Source organism: Piliocolobus tephrosceles, chromosome 16 (genome assembly GCF_002776525.5).
Source record: "Piliocolobus tephrosceles isolate RC106 chromosome 16, ASM277652v3, whole genome shotgun sequence".
Lineage (NCBI taxonomy): Eukaryota > Metazoa > Chordata > Mammalia > Primates > Cercopithecidae > Piliocolobus > Piliocolobus tephrosceles.
The window spans coordinates 23,356,051-23,374,311 of record NC_045449.1 but is presented as its reverse complement, the minus strand read 5'-3'; the positions used below and the strand labels follow the sequence as shown (position 1 = coordinate 23,374,311).

Here is an 18,261-nt window from a genome sequence, read left to right as displayed (position 1 = left end):
AGGTAACTGATGAGCAAATGAGACTTTTTATTAGACCCTTGGTCTATAAGAAAAGCAGACTGACTTGACCTTGATCTTAAAGTACATCAGTTTTCTCAGCTGTCAAATGAGGATAACAGGACCATTTTGGCTCATTGGGTGGTTGTGATCCATGACTACCAATGAAAATAATTGTAAAACACTTTTGAAAGTTAGTGTGATATAAATGCTAAAGAATAGTTCTTTATTGGGATGTTGTGAAAATAAGCAACTTGCTGTCTATTGGAGGCCTTAAGTTCCTTCTGAGGAGGCAATGTATTTTTTTTTTTTTTTTTTTTTTGAGATGGAGTCTCGCTCTGTCGCTCGGGCTGGAGTGCAGTGGCCGGATCTCAGCTCACTGCAAGCTCCACCTCCTGGGTTTACGCCATTCTCCTGCCTCAGCCTCCCGAGTAGCTGGGACTACAGGCGCCCGCCACCTCGCCTGGCTAGTTTTTTGTATTTTTTAGTAGAGACGGGGTTTCACCGTGTTAGCCAGGATGGTCTTGATCTCCTGACCTCGTGATCTGCCCGTCTCTGCCTCCCAAAGTGCTGGGATTACAGGCTTGAGCCACCGCGCCTGGCCGAGGAGGCAATATATTTTTATAAATACTATTATATCACTTTAGAATGTGCATATTATTAGAGTTTTGGCCAGGCACAGTGGCTCAAACCTGTAATCCCAGCGCTTTGGGAGGCCAAGGTGGGCAGATCACGAGGTCAAGAGTTCGAGATCATCCTGACCAGTATGGTGAAACCCTGTCTGTACTAAAAATACAAAAATAAGCTGGGCATGGTGGTGCATGCCTGTAGTCCCAGCTACTTGGGAGACTGAGTCAGGAGAATCGCCTGAACCCAGGAGGGGGAGGTTGCAGTGAGCCGAGATCGCACCATTGCACTCCAGCCTGTCGACACAGCGAGAGTCCGTCTCAAAAAAAAAAAAAGAGTTTTACCAGGCTGGGCGTAGTGGCTCATGCCTGTAATCCCAGCACTTTGGGAGGCCGTGGCAGGTGGATCATTTGAAGTCATCAGGAGTTTGAAACAAGCCTGGCCAACATGGTGAAAACCCATCTCTACTAAAAATAAAAAAAAAAAAAAATTAGCCGGGCGTGGTGGCAGGTGCCTGTAATCCCAGCTACTAGGGAGGCTGAGGCACGAGAATTACTTGAACCCGGGAGGCAGAGGTTGCAGTTAGCGGAAATCACGCCACGGCACTCCAGCCTGGGTGACAGAGTGAGACTTCGTCTCAAAAAAAAAGTTTTACCATCTTTGGCTGGGCACGGTGGCTCATGCCTGTAATCCCAGCACTTTGGGAGGCCAAGGCAGGCAGATCTCGAGGTCAGGAGATCGAGACCATCCTGGCCAATACACAGTGAAACCCTGTCTCTACTAAAAATACAAAAAAGTTAGCCGGGCATGGTGGCGGGCGCCTGTAGTCCCAGCTTCTCTGGAGGCTGAGGCAGGAGAATCACTTGAACCCGGGAGGTGGAGCTTGCAGTGAGCCGAGATCATGCCACTGCACTCCAGCCTAGGCGACAGAGCGAGATTCTGTCTAAAAAAAAAAAAAAAATTTACCATCTTTGCTTTTTGGTTCGGGTGAGGAATGAATTCCACCTTATGGTAGTTACAATGCTGAATGTTTAAAGGACTGATGGGAGTGACTTACAGTGTCTGTATTTATAGCATCACAGCCAATCAGTAGAAACACTCACACACAAAAAATCACTGAAAAAACATTTTAACTTGCTATAGGTAACACCATAAACACATTTTAATGCAGGATTAGGTGATTGTTGCAGTTAGACTTTGAAGAGTGACATGGTGCCATTTTAGACAAAACTAACACTCCTTGTTCCATACCAGAGTCTAAATATAGAATCAGTGGCATCATTACCTATAATGTACTTAGGAAGTACATTGAAATTTGAATCTGTTGGACTAAATTTTTCTCAGCCTTTTAAGTGACATTAACAATAGAGGAAAATTGGGATGTGGTCTAAAAGCCGGTAAGGAAAACTGAAATGGTTATGGGATAGTCTGCTGACTGCTGGGAACTTTACCCTGACACCTCAGCTGGGATCGTATATATTGTTTTCAGTATAGGGACCTGTGTGTTGCTAATTTTAGAACAAAGTAACATGAATTTTTTTTAGCTTTATGCAGGTTGGAATGGAATCTTTTTTTCTGGAATTTGGGTTCTTTCACAATCCATTACCTTTTTGTATCAAGGACAAGTGAAAGACTTAGGTTTCTTTTCCTCTTTGATGGGAAGATTGTACTTGTTTTTGCTGGACCCAGGCATTATCTGCTTTTCTTTTGCCTTTGCGTTTGGTGACTGCTAAAAGGGTCCTTGAATGACATGCTTTCACAGCAAAGACAGTCGACTAAGTTTATTTTCTTAGAGATGTTTTATTTCTGTGGTTGTATTAGACTCCCTGTTATTTGCTTTCATCATTGGCTTGTTCATTCTAGGCTTAGGGATTGGCTTCAACTGTTTTACATTCATAGGCACAGGTTCATTTTATATTCATATTTTAGTTTTCTTGGATTTAATTTGTAGCTTACCTGTATCCATTGTATTGAATAGTTTCCTTCCTAGATTAGGAATTTCATAAAACTGAATATTTTTATTTTTATTACTTATGCTTGACATCTTTATCATTATTTTTTTCATTCAGAATAGCCCAAGTTTCTCTGGAAGCTTGCAGCTGGCAGTACTATCAAGACAAAATGCCTTTAGGACTGTATGGAGAAGGCACTTTCCACCACTACCTAACAATATGGAATATGTATAATTTTTGACTGTGTATTTCTTCTGTGATTTACTAGCTCATATTCTTTGAATATTTTCCTCTTTGGTTATCTGTCTTCCTCTTATTTACTTATTAAAGTTCTTTGTATATTGTGGCGTTCAACTCTTTCTTTATGTGATGTAAGTATTCTTTAAGGCTATGAATAAGAAGTGAGAAGGGAGGCTATTGCATTAAATGCTAATCCAAGATGGTGTTTGGTTAAATTGTTTTATTGTTTGCCTTGATTATTTGAGCAATGGTAAGCTTCTTTTGTCTCTCCCTTTCCAAAGATGCATATAAAAGCTCCTTCTGTCTGAAGTAAAGTGTTGGCTCTGTGTTGGTTATAATTTGCTTTTTCTGGCTTGCACAGCCTTCTTTTTGTTTTCTGTCTTCTGACAGATTATAGGATTGTGGGGAAACAGCGTCCAGGGCTTTTTCAGGAACCGTGCCATTTTATCTACGGGAGAAGCCATTGGCTTTGGCACTAGAAGGGAATTGGCTGTGCATTTAAAGATGCCAAATCATGCTCAATTCACAAGTTTGCTGTCTCATTTTGTCTATGTGTGTGAAACTTTTTCAGGATTTTGGCTTTTTACTTTTTCTACCATGTGCTACCCCATCAATATGAAAAATTAACAACTAACCCCTTCTTTCCAGCTCTCTACTCCCAGAACATACAACCCAAACATCCTAAAACCATAACAAATGATGGAGCAGTCATTTTGAAGATTTGGGAAAAATATACCGTACAAGTGTTTCCCTCTGGCACTTTTGTGGTGACTTTGAGCTTTAATTCTGGTTTATCAGTCATTCCTGTAGAGTCTTTTTATTTTTTTAAAGACAGGATCTTACTCTGTCACTCAGGCTTGGAGTGCTGTGGCACGATCATAGCTCACTATAACCTCGAACTCTGTACTCCTGGGCTCAAGTGATCCTCCCACCTCTGCCTCCCAAGTAGCTGGAAGTATAAACCACCCCCTACACCCCACCTTCAAGCCTTTTAAACTGCATACAATAGATTTTGAAGCCTAACCAACTAGTTATTTTAACAAATCTTCTTCATCAGATAATGCTTCTACTTTTTACAGATAGAAGTTTAAAGATACCATCTAGGTATAGGTTATTTCCATTTAGATTAAGGCCAGAAACGTTATTAGGAGAAAAAGCCAATTTGGATAGGCCGGTTTGTCTAGTGTGAATTATTATATATAGGCACATGTTTTTCTTCTCTCTTCTAGGAATGATTCTCTTTCTGTCCTGTCCCATATCCATAGTCTCCCAAAGTCTTGGGTTTGATTCTCTACTCTGCATTCTCTGTTTTAGTTTGCCTAGTATTATTATTATTATTATTATTTATTTATTTTTTTTGAGATAGAATTTCACTCTTGTTGCCCAAGCCGGAGTGCAATGGCACAATCTCGGCTCACTGCAAACTCTGCCTCTTGGGTTCAAGCGATTCTCCTGCCTCAGCCCCCCGAGTAGCTGGGATTATAGGTGACCAACATAGCCGGCTAATTTTTTGTATTTTTAGTAGAGGCAGGGTTTCACCATGTTGACCTGGCTTGTCTCAAACTCCTGACCTCAGGTAGTCCAGCCTCAGCCTCCCAAAGTATTGGGATTATAGGCATGAGCCTCTGCGCCTGGCCTTATTATTATTATTATTATTATTATTAATTTTTTTTTTTGAGACAAGAGTCTTACTCTGTTGCCCAGGCTGGAGTTCAGTGGCGCGATAATTGGCTCACTGCAATCTGTGTCTCCCAGGTTCAAGTGATTCTCCTATCTCATCCTCCTGAGTATCTGGGATTACAGGCATGCGCTACCATGCCCGGCTAATTTTTGTATTTTTGGTAGAGACGGGGTTTTGCCATGTTGGCCAGGAAGGTCTTGAACTCCTGACCTCAGGTGATCTGCCTGCCTTAGCCTCCAAAAGTGCTAGGATTACAGTCATGAGCCATCGGGCCCAACCATTATTATTTTTTGAAACAGAGTTTCACTCTTGTCGCCCAGGCTAGAGTGCAATGACACGATTTCGGCTTACTGCAACCTCCGTCTCCCAGGTTCAAGTGATTCTCCTGCCTCAGCCTCCTGAATAGCTGGGATTACAGGCACCTGCCACCACGCCCAGCTAATTTTTGTATTTTTTAGTAGAGACGGGGTTCCACAATGTTGGCCAGGCTGGTCTTGAACTGCTGACCTCAATTTATCCATCTGCTCAGCCTCCCAAAGTGCTGTGATTACAGGTGTGAGCTACTGCGCCGGTCTTATTACTGTTTTTTTTGAACAGGCATGTCTTCCCTAACTACACTAAGTAATTTAAAGACAAAGACCACATCTTATTCATCTTTTTGTCTCTGGGGTCTAATAGAATTTCAGGCATACAGGAATACAGTGCGTATTTGGTGATGTTAGTGAATGAGTAAAACAAAATCCCAGATTTTATTTGGATTTTTATGCTCCCCTCTAGTGTCTGAAACAGAAAGTGCAGCCAGTTAAAACCCTTTAACTACTGTTACACCTTGCTAACTTTGAAGTGATAATGCCAGGAATTCCCTTTAAAAAAAAAAAATACCACAGTGTTTTTCTCAGACCTACTGTTCTCTTGAAGTCCAATGAACAATAAAGGTTTTATTAAAGTTTCTATGCTCTGTGTCATGGGTGTTTGAATTCTGTAAATATCACGTAGCAGTTCTTTATGAGGAAATTGTCTTTTTAAGACTTTGCCTTCTTTTCGGGTTCAGTCATTGTTTTTATGTGTGTGTGTGTTATTCTGTCCTGGGACCTGTATCGTTTTGATTGGAGTAAATTAAGTGTCAAAGTTACATTTTATTTTATTTTTGGTTGTTACAAATACCGTTTAGGAAATTTGCAAAATAGGGTGCTCAAGAAATGATGAGGTGCAAACTGATCAGTCTAGACGGATATTACCTAAACTAGTTTTTAGTCTAGCCTATTGATCTCTTCCATCTATTTTTGAGAGGTGTTTATGTTTTAATATCTTTTTTGTTTGTTTGTTTTGAGACTGAGTCTCGCTCTGTCGCCCAGGCTGGAGTGCAGTGGCCGGATCTCAGCTCACTGCAAGCTCCGCCTGCCGGGTTCAGGCCATTCTCCTGCCTCAGCCCCCTGAGTAGCTGGGGCTACAGGTGCCCGCCACCTCGCCCGGCTAGTTTTTTGTATTTTTTAGTAGAGACGGGGTTTCACCGTGTTAGCCAGGATGGTCTCGATCTCCTGACCTCGTGATTCGCCCATCTCGGCCTCCCAGAGTGCTGGGATTACAGGCTTGAGCCACCGCGCCCGGCCATGTTTTAATATCTTTTACTGACTGTAAAAGTAAGACGTTCAACATAGTTTAAAGATGATAAAATCTGTAATTTCACTAAGTTAACGTAGTAAAAATGACAAAATTAATGCTTTTTATTTACTTACATTTTGAGACGGAGTCCCACTTGCCCAGGCTGGTGTAATCTCTGCCTCCCGGGTTCAAGCAATTTTCCTGTCCCAGTCTCCCGAGTAGCTGGAATTACAGGCCCCCGCTACCATACTGGGCTAATTATTTTTTATTTTTTGTAGAGATGAGGTTTCAACATGTTGGCAAGGCCGGCTTTGAACCCCTAACCTCAAGTGAACTGCCCGATTCAGCATCCCAAAGTGCTAGGATTACAGGTGTCAGCCACCATGCTGTGCCTTAATTTTTTTTTTTTTTTTTTTTTTTGAGATGGAGTCTTCCTCTGTTGCCCAGGCTGGAGTGCAGTGGCATGATCTCAACTCACTGCAACCTGCGCCTCCCAGTTTCAAGCGAGTCTCCTACCTTAGCCTCCCGAGTAGCTGGGATTACAGATGTGCGCCACAACTCCCGGCTATTTTTTGTACTTTTTTTTTTTTTTTTTGGTTGAGACGGAGTCTCGCTGTGTCACCCAGGCTGGAGTGCAGTGGTCGGATCTCAGCTCACTGCAAGCTCCGCCTCCCGGGTTCACGCCATTCTCCTGCCTCAGCCTCCCGAGTAGCTGGGACTACAGGTGCCCGCCACCTCGCCCGGCTAGTTTTTTTGTATTTTTTAGTAGAGACGGGGTTTCACCGTGTTAGCCAGGATGGTCTTGATCTCCTGACCTCGTGATCCACCCGTCTCGGCCTCCCAAAGTGCTGGGATTACCGGCTTGAGCCACCGCGCCGGGCCCTTTTTGTACTTTTTTTTAAGTAGAGACGGGGTTTTACCATGTTGGCCAGGCTGATCTCAATCTCCTGACCTTGAGAACTGCCTGTCTCAGCCACCCAAAGTGCAAGCCACTGCACCTGGCCCTCTTTTTTATTGTTTAAAAGATACAATAAAACAAATTCTCTTTTTCACTTCTCCCTAACTATATACTTATTCTCTCAATGATAACGACTCTTGACAGATTGGTTTAACATCTATATATTATGTTGGACCAAGAGATGTATATTCTTATGTGCTTAAAAAATAGGCCGGGCGCAGTGGCTCAAGCCTGTAATCCCAGCACTTTGGGAGGCCGAGACGGGCGGATCACGAGGTCAGGAGATCGAGACTATCCTGGCTAACACGGTGAAACCCCGTCTCTACTAAAAAATAGAAAAAACTAGCCGGGCGAGGTGGCGGGCGCCTGTAGTCCCAGCTACTCGGGAGGCTGAGCCAGTAGAATGGCGTAAACCCGGGAGGCGGAGCTTGCAGTGAGCTGAGATCCGGCCACTGCACTCCAGCCCGGGAGACAGAGCAAGACTCCGTCTCCAAAAAAAAAAAAAAAAAAAAAAAAAAAAAAATAGACGTGATGCTGGGTGCGGTGGCTCATGCTTGTAATCACAGCACTTTGGGAGGCTGAGGCAGGTGGATCACCTGAGGTCTGGAGTTCGAGACCAGTCTGGGCAACATGGTGAAACCCCATCTCTACTAAAAATATAAAAATTAGCTAGGCACGGTGGCTCGTGCCTGTAATCCCAGCTACTCGGGAAGCTGAGGCAGGAGAATGGCTTGAGCCGGGGAGGCAGAGGTTGCAGTGAGCCAAGATTGTGCCGTTGTACTCCAACCTGGGCGACAGAGTGAGACTCTTAAATCTAAAAAAAAAAAAAGGGGGGGGGGGATCAGCCTAGCACGTTGGCTCATGCCTGTAATCCCAGCACTTTGGGAGGCCGAGGCGGATGGATCACTTGAGGTCAGGAGTTGGAGACCAGCCTGGCCACCACGGTGAAACCCGGTCTCTACTAAAAATACAAAAATTAGGCCGGGCGCGGTGGCTCACGCCTGTAATCCCAACACTTTGGGAGGCCTAGGTGGGTGTATCACGAGGTCAGGATATGGAGACCGTCCTGGCTAACACGGTGAAACTCCGTCTCTACTAAAAATACAAAAAATTAGCCGGGCGTGGTGGCAGGCGCCTGTAGTCCCAGACTGAGGCAGGAGAATGGCGTGAACCCGGGAGGCAGAGCTTGCAGTGAGCCGAGATCCCGCCACTGCACTCCAGCCTGGGCGACAGAGCGAGACTCCCTCTCAAAAAAAAAAAAAAAAAAAAAACACGCACACACAAAAATTAACTGGGCGTGGTGGTGAGCACCTGTAATTTCAGCTACTTCGGAGGCTGAGGCAGAATTGCTTGAATCTAGGAGGCGGAGGTTGCAGTGAGCCGAGATTACACCACAGCATATCGCCACTACACTCTAGCTTGGGCAACAGAGTGAAACTCCGTCTCAAAAATAAATAAATAAAATAAAACAGGCATGTCATACAGCTCCTTTTCCGTCTTCCAGGAGTACTGAGGTGGTTATATATGAAATGTTTTGAGTTCCAAGGTAGCCTAGACTGCTTAAAGTTTCGTTTTGTTTTAAATTATAGTAGGTTTGGGGCGATTAAGCAGTGTTGTAGAGTGTGATGTAGATATTTAATGTCATGCGTTCGCGAGAACTCTGAACAAAAATGACAATCTAGGTAATAGCTTGCCTTCCCTGACCCCGTTTTCTATTGCTTTTCTTTTTCTTTTTGAGTTAGGATCTTACTCTCAGGCCGGAGTGCAGTGGCATGGTCTCTGTTCAGTGTATTCTGCCAAGTAGCTGGGACTAGAGCGTGAGTTACCACACCTAGCTACGTCTAAAATTTGTGGTAGAGATGGGGGTCTCACCATGTTGACCAGGCTGGTCTCGAACACCTGGGTTCAAGTGATCTGCCCGGGTTGGCCTCCCAAAGTGCTGGGATTACAGGCGAGACACACCGCGCCCGGCCAGTTTTCTTAAATGAACCCCATGTGGTGCTGTATCACTACCCCCAAGAAAACATACCACAGTGTTTAGCATGTTCTATTCCAGTTAGTTCTATTCCAATTGGTGATTGAAGTGTTGGTGCAACCTGCCAGTTACTCTGAGCCTGGTGGTTGCTGAGAGTATGTTCCCCATAATATTAGGTATATGATTGAACAAGGATTAGGTGTTTGCTTCCTAATTGTACTGAAACCTGCTTGGGATTTAACTGGATTGGATACATCCAGCTAAATACATTGGATGTTTTGTATCTGAAACAGGTTGGAGCCAACTATGTGTGGTTTTTTTTGTTGTTCTTTTTTTTTTGGCCTATGATTTCATGTATTCCCTTCTCCACCCCACCAACTTCTAGATGCATACTTTCCCAACATGCCTCCACCCCCACCCCTTAATTTCTGCGTCATGGGAAGCAGGAGTTTCCGACAGGGAGGATTGATGTGTGCAACTGATTTAATATGCAATCCTAAATCCGTCCACTGTTACAGTGCAGTGCAGTTGATTAGACTAGAGGCGGAGAGGCTTGGGGAGCATCTTTTTACTGTCGAGTGTCTCCAGGTGGCAATTGCTGTTGAAGTCTGAGGCACTCTGGGAGGTATCGCGTGGGTAGGGGTGTTCTCCTAGTACCCAGGTCGAAAGTGGGAGGGGGCGGGGCAGAGGGAGAAGGGGTGCGGAGGGGCGCAGCTTCACCTGGCCCAGCTACGGGATGCTTGGCTTCTGGCTTTGGGGTGGGGGCCGGGAGAGATGGGGGCAGCGCTAACAAAGAGGAGCCGAGTCGGGCCGTGTCCGCGGGTAGCGGGCCTATCCCGGTGGCTGACCTCCCTGTGGACCTCCCCAGTTGGCTGCTTGGCGAGTCGCTCTGCTGGATCCCTGGCTCGCCATTGGCTGTGCAGACAGGAGGGGGCTCGCGAAGAGCCAGGGTGGAGGTGAGGGGGCGGGGCTGGCTTCCGGCGGCGGCTGGGAGAGAGCGGCAGCCGGCTGGGGGAGGGGGTGTCGGCGCACCGCGGAGTCCTGCGCTCCGTGAGCCTGGCACCCGGAGCAGCCGCCTCCCCCTCCCCCTGCCTAGACAGCTAGAAGCCCCTTCTCTTCCATCCTCCCGGGGAGGGGGTGAGCTGGGCTGAGCTGCCCCAGGCGGGCGGGGCGGAGCCAGGAGCCCCACCGAGCGCTGCGGAGCGAACCTCACCTTCTTTCCAGGGCGCAAGGTGTGTGTGTGCTTTTTCTAACGCGACCCCGACTTCAGCCGACTTAACCTTGTAAGAAAAGGGGAAATGGAATGGGAAATAATATCTCTGGATCCCATCAGTTTGTTTTGCTTATCTGTTTCTACCGTTCATCATTTTTTTCCTTCCCTTCATCTCACCCCTGCAGATGGGTAAGGAGATTCAGGACTCTTATCTCTTTTTACTGATGTGTCGATATCGGTCGTATAGTAAAATGCACAGAGAAGAAAAGAGGAGCCCTGTTTTGTGTAATATCTGATGCAGTAAACCGCAATTAAAAAAAAAAAAAAGGCAAGCTAGGAGTGGATATTTGGAACTGTACTGCATCCGTGTCCATTAAGGCTGTCTTCACCATTTTCCTCCTTGGGACTGCCTTGATCAGCAATAACAATCTGAAAGGAGAGGAGGTGCTAGTGGAAAGAGAGAGCAGCCCCAGTCAAATGGTGGTTAAAGGAAATCCTGATAGTTGTTAGCGATTAACTCTGCTGAAGTCTCTTCCTGGAGTACATTGTCACCGGCTTTGTGTAGTAGCTCATCTCTGTTGCAGAAACCTGACTAGAGCAGGCAAACTTACCTTGTTGCTGAAACTTAAAAGTCTTATCTTTTTCTCTGTCGGTATATTTCTTATTCACAGACCCTCGGAGGGATTAGTTTCTATCGTCAAAAACCAAAACCAAACTTAAAAAAACCTCCAGATGAATTTTAGTTCGTGAGTTTTTTTTTTTTTTTTTTTTTTTTGAGATGAGTCTCCCTCTGTCGCCCAGGCTGGAGTGCAGTGGTGCGATCTCGGCTCACTGCAACCTCCGCCTCCAGGGTTCAAGGGATTCTCCTGCCTCAGCCTCCTCAGTAGCTGAGATTACAGGCGCCTGCCACCGTTTCGGGCTAATTTTTTGTGTTTTTAGTAGAGATTGGGTTTCACCATGTTAGTCAGGCTGGTCTCGAACTCCTGACCTCGTGATCCGCCTGCTTCAGCCTCCCAAAGTGCTGGGATTACAGGCGTGAGCCACCGCTCCCAGCCTCGTTAGTTTTTTAAAAAAGGTTCCTCTCCCCAAAGTTTATGAATTTGGGTGGCTATAGCATTACAACTTAAATGAAATTTATCTTTTTTGAGTTCCTTTGCTTCTTCATCTTAGGGGTCCCTTCTTTCTGAAGAACACCTATCTCCAGAATCGGGAACGTCTTTGTAGGCTTTAAATTGAGAAAAACGTTTTCAGTGGAAAATAGAAAATCCTAAGTTTTTGCTGTTAGAAACAAAGGGAGTGTGTGTGTGTGTGTGTGTGTGTGTGTGTGTGTGTGTGTTGGGTGGCAGTGTCCATAGTACACTAGCTTTAAGTGGACATTTTCTTTTCTTTTCTTTTCTTTTTTTTGACACAGAGTCTGTCGCCCAGGCTGGAGTGCTGTGGCGTGATCTCGGCTCACTGCCAGCTCCACCTCCCAGATTCATTCTGCCATTCTCCTGCCTCAGCCTCCCCGAGTAGTTGGGACTACAGGCACCTGCCACCACACCTGGCTAATTTTTTGTATTTTTAGTAGAGATGGGGTTTCACTGTGTTAGCCAGGATGGTCTTGATCTCCTGACCTCGTGATCCACCCACGTCAGCCTCCCAAAGTGCTGGGATTACAGGCGTGAGCCACCGTGCCTGGCCTAAGTGGGCATTTTCAACGAAATGTGTTTGGACCAGGTTTATCTTAATGTTGATTAGCAAAGAGCTACAGTACCAGAAGGGATGAATATCTTTTTTTTTTTTTTTGGCAACACTTTGATAAATATTAATTAAAATGGTTCAGACTTTATGTAATGCAGGTTCAGTTTCCAAAGATTGTTCTAACTGGGGTCCACTTTTGAAAACAGAATTGATACACTGGAGCTGTCTTACACTTTTGGCTAGATTAGTGATTTTTTTCTTTGCATTGATTTATTAGATCTCTAAACAGGAGCAATTTGAGATGAAAGCAAGTATTATAAAAAATAGGGATAATGGGATAGGAAACCACTTCAGCTGTGGAAAGTAATAGGGATTAGGAAGCTTACTTTAACCTTTTTTAAAAATAAGACTTCAAGTACCTTAGAATAGACATGTTACTAAAAAATAGATTCACAGTAATCCTGTGTCAGGTTTTGGGTTTTTATGTTATTACTCACTTGTCCCTTAAGGCTCCATTAGTTGTGTTTAAATTGGGAGGGAAAGGGGTTCCCCCAGATGTTGACTTAGTTAACTTGCTACTGAAAGTGAACTGTTAAAAATCACTGATTGAAGCCTTGACAGTTAGCTAGTATATAAAACAAAGTGCACTTTGATGTCTAAGGTATAGGAAGCTGGGGAAGTGACCAAAAATCCAGTTGGAAGGCAGGGTGCAATGGCTTGCTCCTGTAATACCAGCACTTTGGGAGGCTGAGGTGGGTGGATCACTTGAAGTCAGAAGTTAAAGACCAACATGGTGAAAACCCCGTCTCTACCAAAACAAAAAAATTAGCTGGGCGTGGTGGTGCACTCCTGTAGTCCCAGCTACTTGGGAGACTGAGGTGGGAGAATTGCTGGAACCCGGAAGGCGGAGGTTGCAGTGAGCCAGGGTTGTGCCACTGCACTCCAGCCTGGGTGACAGTGAGACCCTGTCTCAAAAAAAAACCCAAAAAACAAAAACAAAAAAAAGTTGGAGGCTGTAAGATTTCAGCTCACTTCTATCAAAAGACAAGTTGCTCTTCTATTTGGTATCTGGGTGGTTTTTAAGTCTCTACCCATGGGTGAGCAGTAAGTACAGCTTTATAATGTTATATTATACTTCACTCACTTTTTTATATTGCCATTTTTTAATTTTTATGTTTTGTAGAGAATAGGGTCTGGCTCTGTTGTTCAGGTTGTTGTCAAACTCCTGGCCTCAAGCAATCCTCCCAGAGGCCTCCCAAAGTGTTGGGATTAAGGTGTGAGCCATTGCACCCCTCCACGCCCGATATTTCTCTTTTCTTGACTGATTTGTGTGATCACTATTTTGCATGGTGCAATAATTAGGGGTTCCCGAAAGGATTTTCCCAGGAGACAGAAGACTATGTATAGAACTAATCATAAGTGCAAACCCTATTTGCACTGATGTTCAAATATCATTTAAGGTGCATGGAAATCCTGGAATTTGGTCATCTGCAAGGAAACAACTATAGAAAGCCATAAATCTCTTAGGTTGAGGGGGCATAGTGCTGTTTGAGGTTAAAGCAATTGATTTAATTTTCTTCAGCAGTCTGTTTTTATTCATCCTGCTTATTTCATTTCTTTCTTTCTTTCTTTTTTTTTTTTTTTTTTGAGATGGAGTCTCACTCAGTCGCCCAGGCTGGAGTGCAGTGGCACAGTCTCTGCTCACTGCAGCCTCCGCCTCCCAGGTCAAGCAATTCTCCTGCCTCAGCCTCCTGAGTAGCTGGAATTACAGACATGCACCACCATGCCTGGCTAATTTTTGTATTTTTAGTAGAGTCAGGGTTTCACCATGTTGGCCAGCGTGGTCTTGAATTGACCTCAGGTGATCCGCCTTCCTCGGCCTCCTACAGTGCTGGGATTACAGGCGTGAGCCACCGTGCCTGGCCCATCCTGCTTATTTCTGTGAGTCATGGCTTAGAATGTGGTAAGAAAAAGGACTCTATGTTCTCTCTAAAGGGAGACTCGAGACTAATCCCCTGTTCACATCAGAAGTATAAAATGATCCCCTTGAGAAGGTGAAAGAAAAATATTGGGCCCTTGGTATTGCTTGATTCTCATAATAATCAGCTTGAGTGTTGTAAGGTTTGGAATTGGGAAAAGCTTACTCAAGGTGAGAAAATATTAGAGGCAAAAGAGACTCTGGGAATGCTGTCTCAATTGTCAGAGATTTATTTAGAACAATGGATGCATCCATATGGAGATATGGGTGATGATACTTTTTAGATTTTCAGCTTTTCAAGTCAGGTGTCAGAGACAATATTTTGTGTTTAAGCACAACCCCCTCCCCCAGGGTTTGGCTCTTGAAGCTGAATCTTTTGAGGAAGTTGTTTGCTGTGAGTCTGAATCCTGAAAGTAGAGGACTTAGTGGAGTCTGTAATCTGTTTACCAGTCAGATGAGGATGTAGAATTTATTGTTGGTGAGTTACTGAACTCTTCCTAAAGAATGGTTGCTAGGCAAATTTTATCTCAGTTTAACCCTCAGTAGTTTACAGTCTGCTCTCAGTGAAGGCCAGAGCTGTCTTTCTAATGATACTGTCCTTTAAGAATCCTTGTTGGATATGCATGTATGTTGTTCAGTGGCTCAAAATAAAGGACTAGAATGATGTATGGCTCTCTCTTCATCAGGACAATTTAGCTTTTGGTAACCTGGGCTGACATTGTTACTAATTTCTCTCTCCTGGATCAAGTGGTTGGTGGGGTTGCTCTCCATCGTTAAGATACCACTGTTTGATTATTTTGTTTTCGTAGCTAATAGGGCAATGAGTAATGCATTCATTTTGGAAACAGGCCAGTGGTAACACAGCTCTTGGGCCTGGACGTATGGAAAAATAGGACAGAATAAACAATTGAGGGCATAAATAATGAATCTTCCAACTGAGCCCTGGGAGAGTGAGGGAGATTATCCTTAGAGCTGTTCAATCTGGCAGTAAAAGGGAAAGAGTCCACTGAACTGAATTAATTACCCAGACTGTATTTGATACTGCAGGAATTATGAATTGTTAGGACCATTCAAAACAAAGTTACCTTTCTGATACAAACTTTTAATCCATCTTTTTGTTTTAAGCCAGACATTCAAATTGTTTATTTATTTTTTAGAATCCGGGCCTTTGTGTCTTCCTTAAACTTTGTTCTATATGTTAGCATTCTATGAACACTTGAGGTCCTTTTGTTTGGTCAGATCTTAGAAGTTTACTTCATTAAGATTTCATGATCTGTAAATACATAAAACGTCTCACAAAAGGTTAAGACAAGAGTTTGGGCCGGATGCGGTGGCTCATGCCTGTAATCCCAACATATGGAGAGGCTGAGGTGGGTGGATCACTTGAGGCCGGGAGTTCAAGACCAGCCTGACCAACATGGTGAAACCTTGTCTCTACTAAAAATATGAAAATTAGGTGGGCGTGGTGGCACAGGCCTGTAATTCCAGGTACTCAGGAGGCTGAGGCAGGAGAATTGCTTGAACCCAGGAGGTGGAGGTTGCAGTGAGCTCTCTTTTTTTTTTTGAGAGGGAGTCTTGCTCTGCCGCCCAGGCTAGAGTGCAGTAGCGCGATCTCAGCTCACTGCAAGCTCCGCCTCCCCGATTCACGCCATTCTCCTGCCTCAGCCTCCCGAGTAGCTGGGATTACAGGCGCCCACCACTGCGCCCAACCAATTTTTTGTATTTTTAGTAGAGATGGGGTTTCATCATGTTAGCCAGGATGGTCTGGATCTCCTGACCTCGTGATCCGCCCACCTTGGCCTCCCAAAGTGCTGGGATTACAGGCGTGAGCCACCGCACCCAGCCGAGCTGAGATCTCTTGACTGCACTCCAGCCTGGGTAACAGAGTGAGACTCCACATAAAAACAAAACAAAACAAACAAACAAAAAAAAACACAGAAAAAACAAGCATTTCTTCAGACCAAGAATCATTTCCAGTATTAAGATAAATATTCTGCCAGGTGCGGTGGCTCACGCCTGTAATCCCAGAACTTTAGGAAACCAAGGCAGGTGGATCACCTGAGTTCGGGAGTTCGAAGCCAGCCTGACCAACATGGAGAAACCCCATCTCTACTAAAAATACAAAAATTAGCTGTGTGTGGTGGTGCGTGCCTGTAATCCCAGCTACTTGGGAAGCCGAGGCAGGAGAATCGCTTGGACCCAGGAGGTGGAGGTTGCAGTGAGCCGAGATTGCGCCATTGCACTCCAGCCTGGGCAACAAGAGCGAAATTCCGTCTAAAAAAAAGAAAAAAAAAAGATAAATATTCTTAATTTTAGATAGTTTTTATCCAGTGAATTAAATGAACATTGGTCTCAGCATTTCTCTGAAGTAGGGAAAACCAGTGCTCTGTGATTATCTAAATAACTTAAGTGATTTGGTAGTGAAGCCAGACTGAGAGCCAAGGTCTCTGAATTCTTCCTTTCTCTGAATTTCTAATACAGTTTATTATTTTCTCCAAGAAATTTCAGGAACCCATTTGAAATGATTTGAAGTTTTCCTATCTCTACTCTGAGAGGCTTTTTTTTATCTTTCTGGTTGTGAAGGGAACCCAAACACCAGGATGCTATTATTAATCAAGAGAAGAAAGCTTAAGAAAAAATAAAGTTAAGGAAAGACCAACTTGAAGGTGATTTTATTTTGTTTTGTTTTGAGACAGGGTGCTGTCCCAGTTATGTTGCCCAGGCTGGCCTTGAATTCCCAGACTCAAGCAATCCTCCTGACACAGCCTCCCAAGTAGCTGGGACTACAGGTGTGCACAAGTAGCTGGGACTACAGGTGTGCACCGTGGTGCCCCACTTCCAAATTGAAGTTTTGTTTTATTTGGTGCTGGTGGATCCTAGGAAGTAAATACTGGGCTGATTAGATTAAATTCAGTCATGGACTGAGTTTGTTACATTGCAGCCTAACTGAAAAGGGCAGAGGGCATCTTTACCAAGATATGGGCAAGACTCTAGTTAAGAGTTCATTCCTTAGATTCACAGAGACCAAACAGTGGAAAAAACAGAAGTTCATTCCTGATCTGTGAAAAGTCTGTTATTGATTATACATACAAAAGGGCAAGCAGGCAGAGTATAGATAGGTGAAATCAATCCAAAGATACTCTCAAGGACACTTTTTTTTTTTTTAGATGGAGTTTCACTATTGTTGCCTAGGTTGGGGTGCAATGGCGTGATCTCGGCTCACTGCAACCTCCGTCTCCCAGGTTCAAGCAATTCTCCTGCCTCAGCCTCCCAAATAGCTGGGATTATAGGCATGTGCCACTGCATGTCACCATGTGCCCAGCTAATTTTGTATTTTTAGTAGAGATGGGGTTTCTCCATATTGGTCAGGCTGGTCTCAAACTCCCGACCTCGGTTGATCCACCCACCTCCACTTCCCAAAGTTCTGGGATTACAGGCATGAGCCACCATGCCCTGCCTCAAGGACACATTTTTAAGCAATAGCGTTAACTTCCTCTGGTTTTTAACTGAGATTTTCTAGGCATACAGACTACTGAGAAATTTGTTTTTTTCTTTGGTCATTCAACTAAGCAGTAGGCAAGATAGCCAAGAACTTGTATTACACTTAATTTTGTCTTGAGACAGAGATCCCACTTTTTTGTTTCTCTTTTTTTCTTTTTTTTTGAGACAGGATCTCACTGTGTCATCCAGTAGTGTGATCACAGCTCACTGCAGTCTCTACCCCTTGGGGTTAGGCAAGCTGCACATCTCAGCCTCTTTTATTTTTTTTTTTGAGATGAGAGTCTTGCTTTGTCACCCAGACTGGAGTTCAGTGGCGTGATCTCGGCTCACTGTAACCTCCACCTCTTGGGTTCATGTGATTCTTGTGCCTCAACCTCCCGAATAGCTGGGATTATAGGCATGTACCATCACACCAGGCTAATTTTTGTATTTTCAGTAGAGATGAGGTTTCACTGTCTTGGCCAGGCTGGTCTCGAACTTCTGACCTTAAGTGATCTGCCTGCCGTGGCCTCCCAAAGTGCTGGGATTACAGGTGTGAGCCACCATGCCTGGCCTATCTCACCTCTTGAGTAGGTGCGACCACAGGTTCGCTTCATCATGCCTGGCTACTTTTTTTCATTTTTTTGTAGAGACGGGGTCTCCCTGTGTTGTCCAGGTTGGTCTCAAACTCCTGGGCTCCAACGATCTTCCCACCTTGGCCTCCCACGTGCTGAGATTAGAACCATGAGTTATCATGCCCAGACTACACTTAGTTTCTTCCTTCCTTCCTCTTTTTCTTTCTCTCTTTCCTTCTGTTTCTTTCCTTCCTTCCTTGCTTCCTCCTTTCTTTTTTTTTTTTTTTTTTTTTTTTTTTT

At 44.4% G+C, this 18,261-nt stretch overlaps 1 protein-coding gene across 8 annotated transcripts in view; it reads left to right on the top strand.

Moving 5' to 3' along the window:
- Positions 1-18,261, top strand: part of FAM222B (family with sequence similarity 222 member B) — a 104,245-nt gene that overhangs the window by 35,688 nt on the left and 50,296 nt on the right. The window contains exon 1 of one of the 8 annotated variants that reach the window (XM_023183838.3): positions 10,004-10,264. The exons of the other annotated variants lie outside the window; for them this stretch is intronic. The gene's annotated coding sequence lies outside the window, so the exon portion shown is untranslated. Of the gene's footprint in view, positions 1-10,003; positions 10,265-18,261 lie in introns of those variants that run through there. 8 annotated transcript variants of the gene reach the window in all.